Below are 16,421 nucleotides of genomic sequence, written 5' to 3' on the forward strand. Positions count from 1 at the left end.
TCTGGACTCAGTCAGCATGTCATTGTACCGTGTGTGTTCCAGTCTCCAAATAAAGTCAGATTTAATTTTAGTATCTTTTACTTCCCTACGAATTCCCAACTTTATGTATCAATAATATTGTCTCCTGGTAACAACGTTTTAAGCCTCTCTTAAGCAATATGTCAGGTCAGTGTCAACTAATGAGCAAGCTCCAATCTGCAGTCGCTAGATCCATTTTTGGACTTTTGACTATTGATTCTTGAATAATAGGTTATAACTTCTAAATGCCTCATGAGCTTAGTCCAACTGTTGTACCCATCAGAACTCAACATATCAGCTTGTCTTACTCCAATGTGTGGAAACAAAGTAAATGTAAACAAACACTATATAGCTTCAAAACGTGGTTAAACATGGATCAATCCAACCTGGGAGGGAAATGGAGCCTTAAAATCAGCTGTTATTGGCAGACAAACACTATATAGCTTCAAAACGTGGTTAAAACTAGAATTGTATAAATCATGGACACAATGTCCTGTTGAATACCACAACAGACACAATGCCCTGTTAAATACCACAACAGACTCAATGTCCTGTTAAATACCACAACAGACTCAATGTCCTGTTAAATACCACAACAGACACAATGTCCTGTTAAATACCACAACAGACACAATGTCCTGTTAAATACCACAACAGACACAATGTCCTGTTAAATACCACAACAGCCACAATGTCCTGTTAAATACCACAACAGACATAATGTCCTGTTAAATACCACAACAGACATAATGTCCTGTTAAATACCACAACAGACACAATGTCCTGTTAAATACCACAACAGCCACAATGTCCTGTTAAATACCACAACAGACACAATGTCCTGTTAAATACCACAACAGACACAATGTCCTGTTAAATACCACAACAGACACAATGTCCTGTTAAATACCACAACAGACACAATGTCCTGTTAAATACCACAACAGACACAATGTCCTGTTAAATACCTCAATAGCCACAATGTCCTGTTAAATACCACAACAGACTAAATGTCCTGTTAAATACCACAACAGCCACAATGTCCTGTTAAATACCACAACAGACACAATGTCCTGTTAAATACCACAACAGACATAATGTCCTGTTAAATACCACAACAGACATAATGTCCTGTTAAATACCACAACAGACATAATGTCCTGTTAAATACCACAACAGACACAATGTCCTGTTAAATACCACAACAGACACAATGTCCTGTTAAATACCACAACAGACATAATGTCCTGTTAAATACCACAACCGACACAATGTCCTGTTAAATACCACAACAGACATAATAGAACTGTATGTCCTCACATTTAGTTTATGACCCTGAAGGAGATCCTTTCTTCAATAAAAGGGACCAACTCTGGGTGAGATGGTAATCGATGGGAAAGGAGGACTAATGTACATCTATTATGGAAATCATTTGCAACCCTCTCTATTGTGTTTAGTATCAAAGCAACCTTATTGTTGTGATTCAATCAAAAACAACCATTTTAAAACAACCATTTTTGTACAAACATGGTAATAACATTGCATTGTTTAAAGACCAACTATCTCAAACTCACACAGAGTTGTATGCATTTGTATGCATTTTTTCAGAGACCATGTCCTCAGGGGTGAAATTTGTGATGGCTCCATATCTAAATCTGACCAGGATACATAAAACTACCTCTGTACCAACAGAGGTATTATCCAAATTGGTTCAACCATTAAACACAGGTGAACACATTATTCATCCAAAGACATGAACTAGGTGTGACACTCTCTCCCTACTACTCAATGTCCATCACCCACACTTTACTCTCTAGAATCTTGTTCATCTCAGATCTAAAGTCTGGGTAGTTGTCATAGTATATTGAAAACTTTAGCACAGAACTGCAGGTATGCACTAGTGGTCTTCCACTGGAAGCCTTGGATCTCTGTAAAGCTGACTGCGATTGTCTTCGCCAAACAACAGATCAGAACCGGAGGAACTGACACGGCCTCTGTGAATCTGCTTCTCTTAGATATGTCATCACACATCGCTGGATGTCCTTTTCCTGTGCTGTCGTGGTAGTTGGAAAAACCATGGACTTCTGCACTTTTCTTCCTGTTGGCTGTGGGTCTTCGTAAGCACCAAAGATCCCTGTCATCTCCTGTTTCAATGGAGAGAGTGTAGTTCCCCTCTGCTCTATGATGTATGCTGGCTCTAGAATCTGAGTTTAGTACATCTTTTCCAGGTCATCTGCTTTTGCCTTCTTTGGACAGCTGTGAATATCCAGGATTTCTGTCAACTCCTCTGGATCTACACTGCTGTAATCTGACCGACAGACCTCCAAGGTCAGGAGCTCCCCTTCAGTTATGTACTTCAAGAAGTTATCCACAAGATCAGAACTCACTGCTCCAAAAGCTGCTTGTTCCAATATTGTTGGAGCCATCTTCACAGGTAGGTATCTCTCCTTTCTCCATCCTACTGTAATAATGCGGTCTACACTTTGCCACTCCTTTTCCTCTAAGTTGTGTTGAAGAAATGGCACCTTGCACGATTACCCATGGTGCATTGGTGGTTAAACTCCTCCCAGAACTCAGATGTTCCTACTTTCCATCAGGAAGAATGAGTTTGATCTGAATGTCAGCTTCAAGTAGAGTGTTATCACAGAAATGGTGGATCAGTTCCTTAAGTACTTGGCCTCGGTGGACAACTAGGGTTATACTCTTTGCTGCATTGGTGGTCGTTCCCAAAAGAGGTGAAGTTCCCTCCAGCCTGAGGTCTTCTATCCTGGCCGTATTGTCTGAGGTTCTCTCAAGAGGTAACGTGTCCTCCAGCCTGAGGTCTTCTATCCTGGCCGTATTGTCTGAGGTTCTCCCAAGAGGTAACGTGTCCTCCAGCCTGAGGTCTTATATCCTGGCCGTATTGTCTGAGGTTCTCTCAAGAGGTAACGTGTCCTCCAGCCTGAGGTCTTCTATCCTGGCCGTATTGTCTGAGGTTCTCCCAAGAGGTAACGTGTCCTCCAGCCTGAGGTCTTCTATCCTGGCCGTATTGTCTGAGGTTCTCCCAAGAGGTAACGTGTCCTCCAGCCTGAGGTCTTCTATCCTGGCCGTATTGTCTGAGGTTCTCCCAAGAGGTGACGTGTCCTCCAGCCTGAGGTCTTCTATCCTGGCCGTATTGTCTGAGGTTCTCGCAAGAGGTAACGTGTCCTCCAGCCTGAGGTCTTCTATCCTGGCCGTATTGTCTGAGGTTCTCTCAAGAGGTAACGTGTCCTCCAGCCTGAGGTCTTCTATCCTGGCCGTATTGTCTGAGGTTCTCCCAAGAGGTAACGTGTCCTCCAGCCTGAGGTCTTCTATCCTGGCCGTATTGTCTGAGGTTCTCCCAAGAGGTAACGTGTCCTCCAGCCTGAGGTCTTCTATCCTGGCCGTATTGTCTGAGGTTCTCCCAAGAGGTAACGTGTCCTCCAGCCTGAGGTCTTCTATCCTGGCCGTATTGTCTGAGGTTCTCCCAAGAGGTAACGTGTCCTCCAGCCTGAGGTCTTCTATCCTGGCCGTATTGTCTGAGGTTCTCCCAAGAGGTAACGTGTCCTCCAGCCTGAGGTCTTCTATCCTGGCCGTATTGTCTGAGGTTCTCCCAAGAGGTAACGTGTCCTCCAGCCTGAGGTCTTCTATCCTGGCCGTATTGTCTGAGGTTCTCCCAAGAGGTGACGTGTCCTCCAGCCTGAGGTCTTCTATCCCTGGATGTTTTCCACTGCCAACTGGGACAATATTGCTCTCATCCATAAGACTGACATACATTATAGATTGCATATCCTCTGTATATAATAAGTCTGTGCTTGCTCCTGCAAAAGCCTTCTCCATAATGTCAGTGTGTTGGGTCACCTGCTCAGGGGGTGAAGAGTCAGGGCTTGTAACAGCAGAACGCTTATATGAGTATCTGGGAGGGCTTGTAACAGCAGAATGCTTATATGAGTATCTGGGAGGTCTTGTAACAGCAGAATGCTTATATGAGTATCTGGGAGGGCTTGTAACAGCAGAATGCTTATATGAGTATCTGGGAGGTCTTCTAACAGCAGAATGCTTATATGAGTATCTGGGAGGGCTTGTAACAGCAGAATGCTTATATGAGTATCTGGGAGGGCTTGTAACAGCAGAATGCTTATATGAGTATCTGGGAGGGCTTGTAACAACAGAATGCTTATATGAGTATCTGGGAGGGCTTGTAACAGCAGAATGCTTATATGAGTATCTGGGAGGGCTTGTAACAGCAGAATGCTTATATGAGTATCTGGGAGGGCTTGTAACAGCAGAATGCTTATATGAGTATCTGGGAGGTCTCGTAACAGCAGAATGCTTATATGAGTATATGGGAGGGCTTGAGAACCTGGAGAGTGTTTCATTGTCATCAGCAGCAACATTTGCTTCTTCCCTTCCATTAGTTCCATTTGCCTCTTACCTTCCTTGTGATGTCAGGTAGAAACTCATTATATTAAACTTTGGGCTACATATAATTGTCCAACTGTGATGCTGTCATCAGTTGAATGTGGTCCTCTGTAGCTCAATTGGTAGAGTGTGGCACTTGTAACGCCAGGGTAGTGGGTTCGATCCCCGGGACCACCCATACGTAAAAATGTTTGCACACATGACTGTAAGTCGCTTTGGATAAAAGCGTCTGCTAAATGGCATATTATTATTCTTAGTAATCAGTCAGATCCACATCAAAGTCTTCGATTTTTCCATGATCATTTTCTCCATTTGGAAAATATCAATTCTGTGCCATTTATTTGAGTTCTTTCCCCTGTCCTTGGGGAATCAACTTTGCGGGTGCCCCCACCTCGCCTGGCTCTGACTTAACAAAGGTTATGTTCTTCCTCTGATTGATGAGCCACCCCACCTACATGTCTCTGTTGTTCATCTGAGCATGTCTTGATTTTGTCTCTCCACTTGAGTTCTCTTCCTGTGACGATCTGTTGACTGATGGCTCTGCTTTGCCTTTAACTTGAATTTGAATCTGTCAAACAGTTTAGATTTTCGTTTGGCAAGGCTTTTAGTCTTCTGCCTGCAGTATGTGAGAATGGCAAGGCGATCCCCGTAGGACGGTTGGTAGGCGCTTAGCTGGTCATCACTCGTGAGTGGAAGCACACTTTCATCACTCTAATGCAGGGAAGAAAATCTGAAGTTTTGCATTTTTTGTCTAAATAATATATTTTCCATTGACATAAAACATCAATAGTTGTATAAGTTCATAACCATAATTTAATTCATGTGGGGAGTTATTACAAAATATATGTAATTTGAACCAGTGGAAATGTATTGAATAAATAGCTTGATTCCAGGGAAAACAACACTATCTGGATGAATCTTCACTTTTGCACCTTCTCTTTCTCCATCTCTCTAATAGTCTCCTCCGGAACTTTCCTGCCTCGTAGGAAACTATAAAAGTCATCCATCCTTTACACACACATTTTACATGTACACTTGAACTGATGATTTCTTTAATGATCCAATCCTAGCATATCGTTACCTTAACAACCTTTCTCTACAGTCCAAAACATTGAATCCAACACACAGCAAACCACTCCATACAAGAGTTACAATTTCAAGGTGCATAAAGATGGCCGAATTCAGATATGACGTCATTGTTTTTAATACTGGTCCACAGAGTTCTTAAACTACGGTGTGCAACATGGTTCAGTGTACCAGTAAATCAGCACAATCTACTTTTTTAAATGTTTCTAACTAGGCAAGTCAGTTAAGAACAAATTCTTATTTACAATGACGGCCTACCCCGGCCAAAACCTCCCCTAACCTGGACAGCGCTGTGCGCCGCCCTATGGGACTCCCGATCACGATACAGCCAGGGATTGAACCCGGGTCTATAAGTATACCTCTAGCACTGCAACACAGTACCTTAGACCACTGCCCCACTCTGTCCACCACCTTGGAGCTAGAATTGGGATCATGTATACTGTGTTCATGACAAAACAAAAAATTAGTAATGGAGAGCACTGTACAATACGGCAAACTTAGCAAACAAGGTATTTGTGGTAAGTACATGGGGGCCACCATCTTTATGCACTTTCACCATTAACACAATCCATTAAGTGGATATTATGCACTTTGTAGTCGGACTACAGATTATTTTCTGTAGTCTGGTTCATATAGTTAGTTGGGAGGGAGGGAGGGAGGGAGGGAGGGGAGAGGAGTGAGGATGGGTCAAACCGGCTGAGAGGAGGGAGGGAGGGAGGGAGGGAGGGAGGGAGGGAGGGAGGGAGGGAGAGGGGAGATGGAACAGACAAGACGATCATAGACCTCTAATAAGCTAGCATTAGTGCTCAGCATCCTGAAGCTATTGGGTGTCAGTCAGCGTTATTTAACTGTATATTTAGTGAAAGTGCAATTTCTTCCATTTGAAGGGAAACACTTGTGTGTTTCTTATGTTAAAAGTAAATGGTGTAAGACAGGAAATAACTTCTAACACAGTTGACCTGCATTACATTCTACATCCATAGCTTTATCTTTAGTCTTTATCTACACATAGGAAACCTTTTATGCATATTTCAACTGAGCAGAATCAAATTCCGCTCTATATTTATTTAATTTCATTCTTTCCTGTCTTACACCATTTATTTTTAACATAAGAAACACACAAGTGTTTGCCTTCAAATGGAAGAAATTGCACTTTTAAGATTTGGAGAGAGCAGAAAAGTTTGGCAGGTAATCAGGGCAACCCGCAGTGATTCCCATTTGACAGGGAGGAACAGTGTTCGTTTTCATATGAGAGAAGCTGGATTTACTCCTGTCTGTTTGGGAATTTTTCTGCAATAATATGCTCAGTCCAAAACTTTGCGCAGCCCACAGCCTGAAGCGCCTGCCTCAGATAAGATACTTGCACGTCTACGATCTCTAGGTAGAGGGAACCCTTGTCATGTGACATCAGCACCTCGGCTTCCACAGAGAAGTCTCCCCCGCCGCATCAGTATAGAAAGAGTCCCTAACAAACTGCATCACCACACATGCAGCTAACAAAAACATATGGAAATGTCTGCTCTACCCAAAATTGCAACCAAATAATTGCAGCGTTACCGCAAAAATGGAAGAGGAAAGTGGAAGGGGGAAAAAGTAAGGAACTTGTCTGTCGGCCTTGCATTAAAGAACATAATTGGTTAAAGAAAACTGTGATAAATAAAAAAGTATACCAGTTTCATTTAAGGACCAAAGGATTGACAGCCGTCCCATATAGATTGCAAAATAGTTGGGAAGAGATTTTTGATGTACCGATCCCATGGCATAGTGTTTATGAACTGATATGCAAAACGACACCGGATTCAAAACTTAGAATCTTTCAATTTAAATTATTATATAAAATTCTTGCAACCAATAGAATGTTATTTATATGGGGGATACAATCTTCCCAGCTCTGCAGATTTTGCTGCGAAGACACAGAATCATTAGATCATTTATTTTGGTACTGTCCATTTGTAGCTTGTTTTTGGACACTGGTCCAGGAATGGCTAAAGGATTGCAATATTTACCTGGAGCTAACCCTGTAGATAGCATTACTGGGTGATCTGAAAAGTCATAGTCAATCGATCAATAATATAATAATACTTTTAGCAAAAATGTTTATTTTCAATTTACAATCTGTAGAAACAATGAGAATAGAAAGGTTCAGAACTTTTGTAAAACATCACAGTACAGTTGAAACATATATGGCAAATAGAAATCCAATATGGATGGTGTTTAGAGATAGATGGGAGGTATTGAATAGAGTTTAAGGACAGGACTAATAACAACTAACAACAAGCAATAACAACAAGATAACTAATAATGTAAGCATACTGTGTCCATAATAAGCATAACAAGTATATAGGTTATAGGTTGAGAGCTTTTGTGAAAGAGCACAGTTAGAAATATATGGCATATAGAAGCAAACCGGATGGACATCATGAAAATGATCAGAGAGGTTGAGGGTAGAGGAAGTTCAGGAGTAAACACAAACAAAATAGAATTATTGTAAAATTGACTGTATAAGCTGGAAGTAGAGGCCTAAACCTTGTTGTTCACTAGTTTACTCCAATTAGGGAAAGGATGGTGGGGTTGGAAAGTAATAAAGGGAAATATATTTCTAAAAAGGATGTGTATATATGTATGTATTATATATATATATATATATATATATATATATATATATATATATATATATATGTATGTATATGTATATGTATATGTGTATATATATATATATATATATATATATATATATATATATATATATATATATATATATATATATATATATATATATATATATATATATATACAGTGAGCTCCATAATTCATTGGACAGTGACCATTGATTTGTTATTTTGGTTCTGTACTCTAGCACTTTGAGTTTGAAAGGATACAATGACAATGAGCGTGAAGTGCAGACTGTCAGCTTTAATTTGAGAGTTTTTTCATAGATATCGGATGAACCGTTTAGAAATGACAGCACCTTTTGTACATGGTCCCCCCATTTTAAGGTACTACAAGTATTTGTTAAATTGGCTTCACAGATGTGTGTCGTTAGGCAGGTGTATTCATTTGTGTCGTTAGTGAATGCAGGAGAGCTGTTGATGAATAGTAATGATTCTAGACTTTGCTATTGCCTTTGGAGGTTGTTATTGGGGTGTGACAACATGAGGAAGACAGCAGTGTCGATGCAAATGAAGTTGGCCGTCATAAGGCTCAGAAATGAAAATCAATCATTCAGGAACATTGCAAAAACCCTGGCCATGCCCAAGTCAACAGTTTTGTTCATCATTAACAAGAAAAAAACAACAGGTGAACTCAATTATGTCAAAAGACCCGGTAGACAGAGGAAGACCACTGTAGTGGATGACCGGAGAATACTCTCTATGGTGAAGAAAAAAACCCTGATAACAGCCCAACAGATCAAAAACACTCTCCTGGATGCAGGTGTAGATGTGTCATAGTCTACCATACGTAGAAGACTACACCAGCAGGACTACAGAGGGTACACTACAAGATGCAAACCACTGATAAGCCTGAAGAACAGAAAGGCAAGATTACAGTTTGCTAAAAAGCACCTAAAAGAACCCCAAGAGTTCTGGGAAAAAATATTGTGGACAGATGAGACAAAGATTAACATGTACCAGAGTGATGGAAAGACAAAAGTGTGGAGAAAAAAAAGAAATGCCCTTGATCCAAAGCATACCACCTCATCCATGAAACATGGTGGAGGGGGTGTTATGGCTTGGGCCTGTATGGCTGCCAGTGGAACAGGCTCACTTGTCTTCATCGATGATGTGACTGCAGACAGAAGTAGAACAATGAATTCTGAAGTCTACAGAAATATTTTATCTGCTCAGATAAAACCAAATGCCTCCAAACTCATTGGACGGCACTTAATCACGCAACAAGACAATGACCCTAAACATACTGCTAGAGCAACAAAGGGGTTTTTGATGGCCAAAAAGTGGAAAAACCTTGACTGGCCGAGTCAATCACCAGATCTGAATCCAATTGAACATGCATTTTACATGCTGAAGAGGAGACTTAAGGCAATAAGTCCCCGAAACAAGCAGGAACTGAAGATGGCTGCAGTACAGGCCTGGCAGAGCATCACCAGGGAAGATACCCAGCGTCTGGTGATGGCGATGCATCGCAGACTTCAAGCAGTCATTGCATGCAAAGGATATGCGACCAAATATTAACAATGATTACTTTATTCTACATTATGTTAAACTGTCCAATGATTTTTGATGCCCGAAAATGGGGGGGACCATGTACAAAAGCTTCTATAATTCGTAAACGGTTCATCCGATATGTATGAAAATACCCTCAAATTAAAGCTGACAGTCTGCACTTCACCCTCATTGTCGTTGTATCCTTTCAAACTCAAAGTGCTAGAGTACAGAACCAAAATAACAAAAGAATGGTCACTGTCCAGTGAATTATGGAGCTCACTGTATATATATATATATATATATGTATGTATATGTATATGTGTGTATATATATGTATATATAGTTGAAGTCGGAAGTTTACATACACTTAGGTTGGAGTAATTAAAACTTGTTTTTCAACCACTCCACAAATTTCTTCTTAACAAACTATAGTTTCTGGCAAGTCGGTTAGGACATCTACTTTGTGCTTGACACAAGTAATTTTTCCAAAAATTGTTTAGAGACAGATTATTTCACTTATAATCACTGTATCACAATTCCAGTGGGTCAGAAGTTTATATACACTAAGTTGACTGTGCCTTTAAACAGCTTGGAGAATTCCAGAAAATGATGTCATGGCTTTAGAAGATTCTGATAGGCTAATTGACATAATTTGAGTCAATTGGAGGTGTACATGTGGATGTATTTCAAGGCCTACCTTCAAACTCAGTGCCTCTTTGCTTGACATCATGGGAAAATCAAAAGACCTCAGATTATTTTTTTAGACCACCACAAGTCTGGTTCATCCTTGGGAGCAATTTCCAAATGCCTGAAGGTACCAGGTTCATCTGTACAAACAATAGTACGCAAGTATAAACACCATGTGACCACGCAGCCGTCATACCGCTCAGGAAGGAGACGCATTCTGTCTCCTAGAGATTAACGTACTTTGGTGGGAAAAGTGCAAATCAATCCCAGAACAACAGCAAAGGACCTTGTGAAGATGCTGGAGGAAACAGGTACAAAAGTATATATATCCACAGTAAAACGAGTCCTATATCGACATAACCTGAAAGGCCGCTCAGCAAGGAAGAAGCCACTGCTCCAAAACTGCCATAAAAAAGCCTTACTACAGTTTGCAACTGCACATGGGGACATGGATCGTACTTTGTGGAGAAATGTCCTCTGGTCTGATGAAACAAAAATAGAACTGTTTGGCCATAATGACCATCGCTATGTTTGGAGGAAAGGGGAGGGGGGGGGAGTACTTGCAAGCCAAAGAACACCATCCCAACCGTGAAGCACTGGGGTGGCAGTCTCATGCTGTGGGGGTGCTTTGCTGCAGGAGGGACTGGTGCACTTCACAAATAGATGGCATCATGAGGAAGGAAATTATGTGGATATATTGAAGCAACATCTCAAGACATCAGTCAGGAAGTTAAAGCTTGGTCGCAAATGGGTCTTCCAAATGGACACCAAGCATACTTCCAAAGTTGTGGCAAAATGGCTTAAGGACAACAAAGTCAAGGTATTGGAGTGGCCATCACAAAGCCCTGACCTCAATCCTATAGAAAATATGTGGGCAGAACTGAAAAAGCGTGTGCGAGCAAGGAGCCCTACAAACCTGACTCAGTTACTAAGGCTATCCGAAACGTTTGACTCAAGTTAAACAATTTAAAGGGAATGCTACCAAATACTAATTGAGTGTAGCCTTCCACAAGCTTCCCACAACACACTCAATTAGTATTTGGTAGCGTTCCCTTTAAATTGTTTAACTTGGGTCAAACGTTTCGGGTAGCCTTCCACAAGCTTCCCACAATAAGTTGGGTGAATTTTGGCTCATTCCTCCTGACAGAGCTGGTGTAACTGAGTCAAGTTTGTAGACCTCCTTGCTCGCACACGCTTTTTTCAGTTCTGCCCCACTGGAAACGTGATGAAATAAATAAAAGCTGAAATAAATAATTCTCTCTACTATTATTCTGACATTTCACGTTCTTAAAATAAGGTGGTGATCCTAACTGACCTAAGACCAGGAATTTGTACTAGGATTAAATGTCAGGAATTGTGAAAAACTGTTTAAATGGATTTGGCTAAGGTGTATGTAAACTTCTGACTTCAACTGTATGTGTGTGTGTATATACAGTGGGGAGAAAAAGTATTTGATACACTGCCGATTTTGCAGGTTTTCCTACTTACAAAGCATGTAGAGGTCTGTAATTTCTATCATAGGTACACTTCAATTGTGAGAGACGGAATCTAAAACAAAAATCCAGAAAATCACATTGTATGATTTTTAAGTAAATAACTTGCATTTTATTGCATAACTTAAGTATTTGATACATCAGAAAAGCAGAACTTAATATTTGGTACAGAAACCTTTGTTTGCAATTACAGAGATCATACGTTTTTTGTAGGTCTTGACCAGGTTTGCACACACTGCAGCAGGGATTTTCGCCCACTCCTCCATACAGACCTTCTCCAGATCCTTCAGGTTTCGGGGCTGTCGCTGGGCAATACGGACTTTCAGCTCCCTCCAAAGATTTTCTATTGGGGTCAGGTCTGGAGACTGGCTAGGCCACTCCAGGACCTTGAGATGCTTCTTACGGAGCCACTCCTTAGTTGCCCTGGCTGTGTGTTTCGGGTCGTTGTCATGCTCGAAGACCCAGCCACGTCCCATCTTCAATGCTCTTACTGAGGGAAGGAGTTTGTTAGCCAAGATCTCGCGATACATGGCCCCATCCATCCTCCCCTCAATACGGTGCAGTCGTCCTGTCCCCTTTGCAGAAAAGCATCCCCAAAGAATGATGTTTCCACCTCCATGCTTCACGGTTGGGATAGTGTTCTTGGGGTTGTACTCATCCTTCTTCTTCCTCCAAACACAGCAAGTGGAGTTTAGACCAAAAAGCTCTATTTTGGTCTCATCAGACCACATGACCTTCTCCCATTCCTCCTCTGGATCATCCAGATGGTCATTGGCAAACTTCAGACGGGCCTGGACATGCGCTGTCTTGAGCAGGGGGACCTTGCGTGCGCTGCAGGATTTTAATCCATGACAGCGTAGTGTGTTACTAATGGCTTTCTTTGAGACTGTGGTCCCAGCTCTCTTCAGGTCATTGACCAGGTCCTGCCGTGTAGTTCTGGGCTGATCCCTCACCTTCCTCATGATCATTGATGCCCCACAAGGTGAGATCTTGCATGGAGCCCCAGACCGAGGGTGATTGACCGTCATCTTGAACTTCTTCCATTTTCTAATAATTGCGCCAACAGTTGTTGCCTTCTCACCAAGCTGCTTAACTATTGTCCTGTAGCCCATCCCAGCCTTGTGCAGGTCTACAATTTTATCCCTGATGTTCTTACACAGCTCTCTGGTCTTGGCCATTGTGGAGAGGTTGGAGTCTGTTTGATTGAGTGTGTGGACAGGTGTCTTTTATACAGGTAACAAGTTCAAACAGGTGTACTTAATACAGGTAATGAGTGGAGAACAGGAGGGATTCTTAAAGAAAAACTAACAGGTCTGTGAGAGCCGGAATTCTTACTGGTTGGTATGTGATCAAATACTTAAGTCATGCAATAAAATGCAAATTAATTACTTAAAAATCACACAATGTGATTTTCTGGATTTTTGTTTTAGATTCCGTTTCTCACAGTTGAAGTGTACCTATGATAAAAATTCCAGACCTCTACATGCTTTGTAAGAAGGAAAACCAGCAAAATCAGCAGTGTATCAAATACTTGTTCTCCCCACTGTATATAAATATATTTGCAAGAAAAAAAATATATGGGGGATTGGAAGTGATGCAGACAATTACATTGATGGAAGTTACAATCTATCTGCAGTATTAAAGCTGATCTACCCCCTAACAAAATAAATAAATAAATAATAATAATAATAATAAACATTAAAAAATGCATCACCTTTGTGATACTAAACTCATCAAATCTTGTTGCAAAGTTAGCTTTCAGTTGAACTGAAAACTCTGACATCACGGCTGGCTATAGTAACTCACTGTAGGGAAATGGTAAAAGCACTGGAGTCATTTGTACTGATGATGGTGGATATACAGTGGGGAAAAAAGTATTTAGTCAGCCACCAATTGTGCAAGTTCTCCCACTTAAAAAGATGAGAGAGGCCTGTAATTTTCATCATAGGTACACGTCAACTATTACAGACAAAATGAGAGAGAAAAAAACAGAAAATCACATTGTAGGGTTTTTAATGAATTTATTTGCAAATTATGGTGGAAAATAAGTATTTGGTCAATAACAAAAGTTTCTCAATACTTTGTTATATATCCTTTGTTGGCAATGACACAGGTCAAATGTTTTCTGTAAGTCTTCAAGAGGTTTTCACACACTGTTGCCCATTCCTTCATGCAAATCTCCTCTAGAGCAGTGATGTTTTGGGGCTGTCGCTGGGCAACACGGACTTTCAACTCCCTCCACAGATTTTCTATGGGGTTGAGATCTGGAGACTGGCTAGGCCACTCCAGGACCTTGAAATGCTTCTTACGAAGCCACTCCTTCGTTGCCCGGGCGGTGTGTTTGGGATCATTGTCATGCTGAAAGACCCAGCCACGTTTCATCTTCAATGCCCTTGCTGATGGAAGGAGGTTTTCACTCAAAATCTCACGATACATGGCCCCATTCATTCTTTCCTTTACACAGATCAGTCGTCCTGGTCCCTTTGCAGAAAAACAGCCCCAAAGGATGATGTTTCCACCCCCATGCGTCACAGTAGGTATGGTGTTCGTTGGATGCAACTCAGCAATCTTTGTCCTCCAAACACGACGAGTTGAGTTTTTACCAAAAAGTTATATTTTGGTTTCATCTGACCATATGACATTCTCCCAATCCTCTTCTGGATCATCCAAATGCACTCTAGCAAACTTCAGACGGGCCTGGACATGTACTGGCTTAAGCAGGGGGACACGTCTGGCACTGCAGGATTTGAGTCCCTGGAGGCGTAGTGTGTTACTGATGGTAGGCTTTGTTACTTTGGTCCCAGCTCTCTGCAGGTCATTCACTAGGTCCCCCCGTGTGGTTCTGGGATTTTTGCTCACCGTTCTTGTGATCATTTTGACCCCACAGGGTGAGATCTTGCGTGGAGCCCCAGATCGAGGGAGATTATCAGTGGTATTGTATGTCTTCCATTTCCTAATAATTGCTCCCACAGTTGATTTCTTCAAACCAAGCTGCTTACCTATTGCAGATTCAGTCTTCCCAGCCTGGTGCAGGTCTTCAATTTTCTTTCTGGTATCCTTTGACAGCTCTTTGGTCTTGGCCATAGTGGAGTTTGGAGTGTGACTGTTTGAGGTTGTGGACAGGTGTCTTTTATACTGATAACAAGTTCAAACATGTGCCATTAATACAGGTAACGAGTGGAGGACAGAGGAGCCTCTTAAAGAAGTTGTTACAGGTCTGTGAGAGCCAGAAATCTTGCTTGTTTGTAGGTGACCAAATACTTATTTTCCACCATCATTTGCAAATAAATTCATAAAAAATCCTACAATGTGATTTTCTGGTGAAAAAAAATCTCAATTTGTCTGTCATAGTTGACGTGTACCTATGATGAAAATTACAGGCCTCTCTCATCTTTTTAAGTGGGAGAACTTGCACAATTGGTGGCTGACTAAATACGTTTTTTCCCCCACTGTAGATACTCACTGTAGGAAAATAGGCCTACATTTTTTCTAGGACTTTGTAGAATTATACAAAATATATCCTTGACTCTCTGAACAAATAACTATTGTTATTTTTTTTACTGATATACACTGCTCAAAAAAATAAAGGGAACACTTAAACAACACAATGTAACTCCAAGTCAATCACACTTCTGTGAAATCAAACTTTCCACTTAGGAAGCAACACTGATTGACAATAAATTTCACATGCTGTTGTGCAAATGGAATAGACAACAGGTGGAAATTATAGGCAATTAGCACCCCCAATAAAGAAGTGGTTCTGCAGGTGGTGACCACAGACCACTTCTCAGTTCCTATGCTTCCTGGCTGATGTTTTGGTCACTTTTGAATGCTGGCGGTGCTTTCACTCTAGTGGTAGCATGAGACGGAGTCTACAACCCACACGAGTGGCTCAGGTAGTGCAGCTCATCCAGGATGGCACATCAATGCGAGCTGTGGCAAGAAGGTTTGCTGTGTCTGTCAGCGTAGTGTCCAGAGCATGGAGGCGCTACCAGGAGACAGGCCAGTAAATCAGGAGACGTGGAGGAGGCCGTAGGAGGGCAACAACCCAGCAGCAGGACCGCTACCTCCGCCTTTGTGCAAGGAGGAGCAGGAGGAGCACTGCCAGAGCCCTGCAAAATGACCTCCAGCAGGCCACAAATGTGCATGTGTCTGCTCAAACAGTCAGAAACAGACTCCCTGAGGGTGGTATGAGGGCCCGACGTCCACAGGTGGTGGTTGTGCTTACAGCCCAACACCGTGCAGGACGTTTGGCATTTGCCAGAGAACACCAAGATTGGCAAATTCGCCACTGGCGCCCTGTGCTCTTCACAGATTAAAGCAGGTTCACACTGAGCACATGTGACAGACGTGACAGAGTCTGGAGACGCCGTGGAGAACGTTCTGCTGCCTGCAACATCATCCAGCATGACCGGTTTGGCGGTGGGTCAGTCATGGTGTGGGGTGGCATTTCTTTGGGGGGCCGCACAGCCCTCCATGTGTTCACCAGAGGTAGCCTGACTGCCATTAGGTACCGAGATGAGATCCTCAGACCCCTGGTGAGACCATATGCTGG

The sequence above is a fragment of the Coregonus lavaretus genome (assembly GCF_964263955.1).
Source record: "Coregonus lavaretus genome assembly, contig: HAP1_SCAFFOLD_2789, whole genome shotgun sequence".
NCBI classification, from domain to species: domain Eukaryota; kingdom Metazoa; phylum Chordata; class Actinopteri; order Salmoniformes; family Salmonidae; genus Coregonus; species Coregonus lavaretus.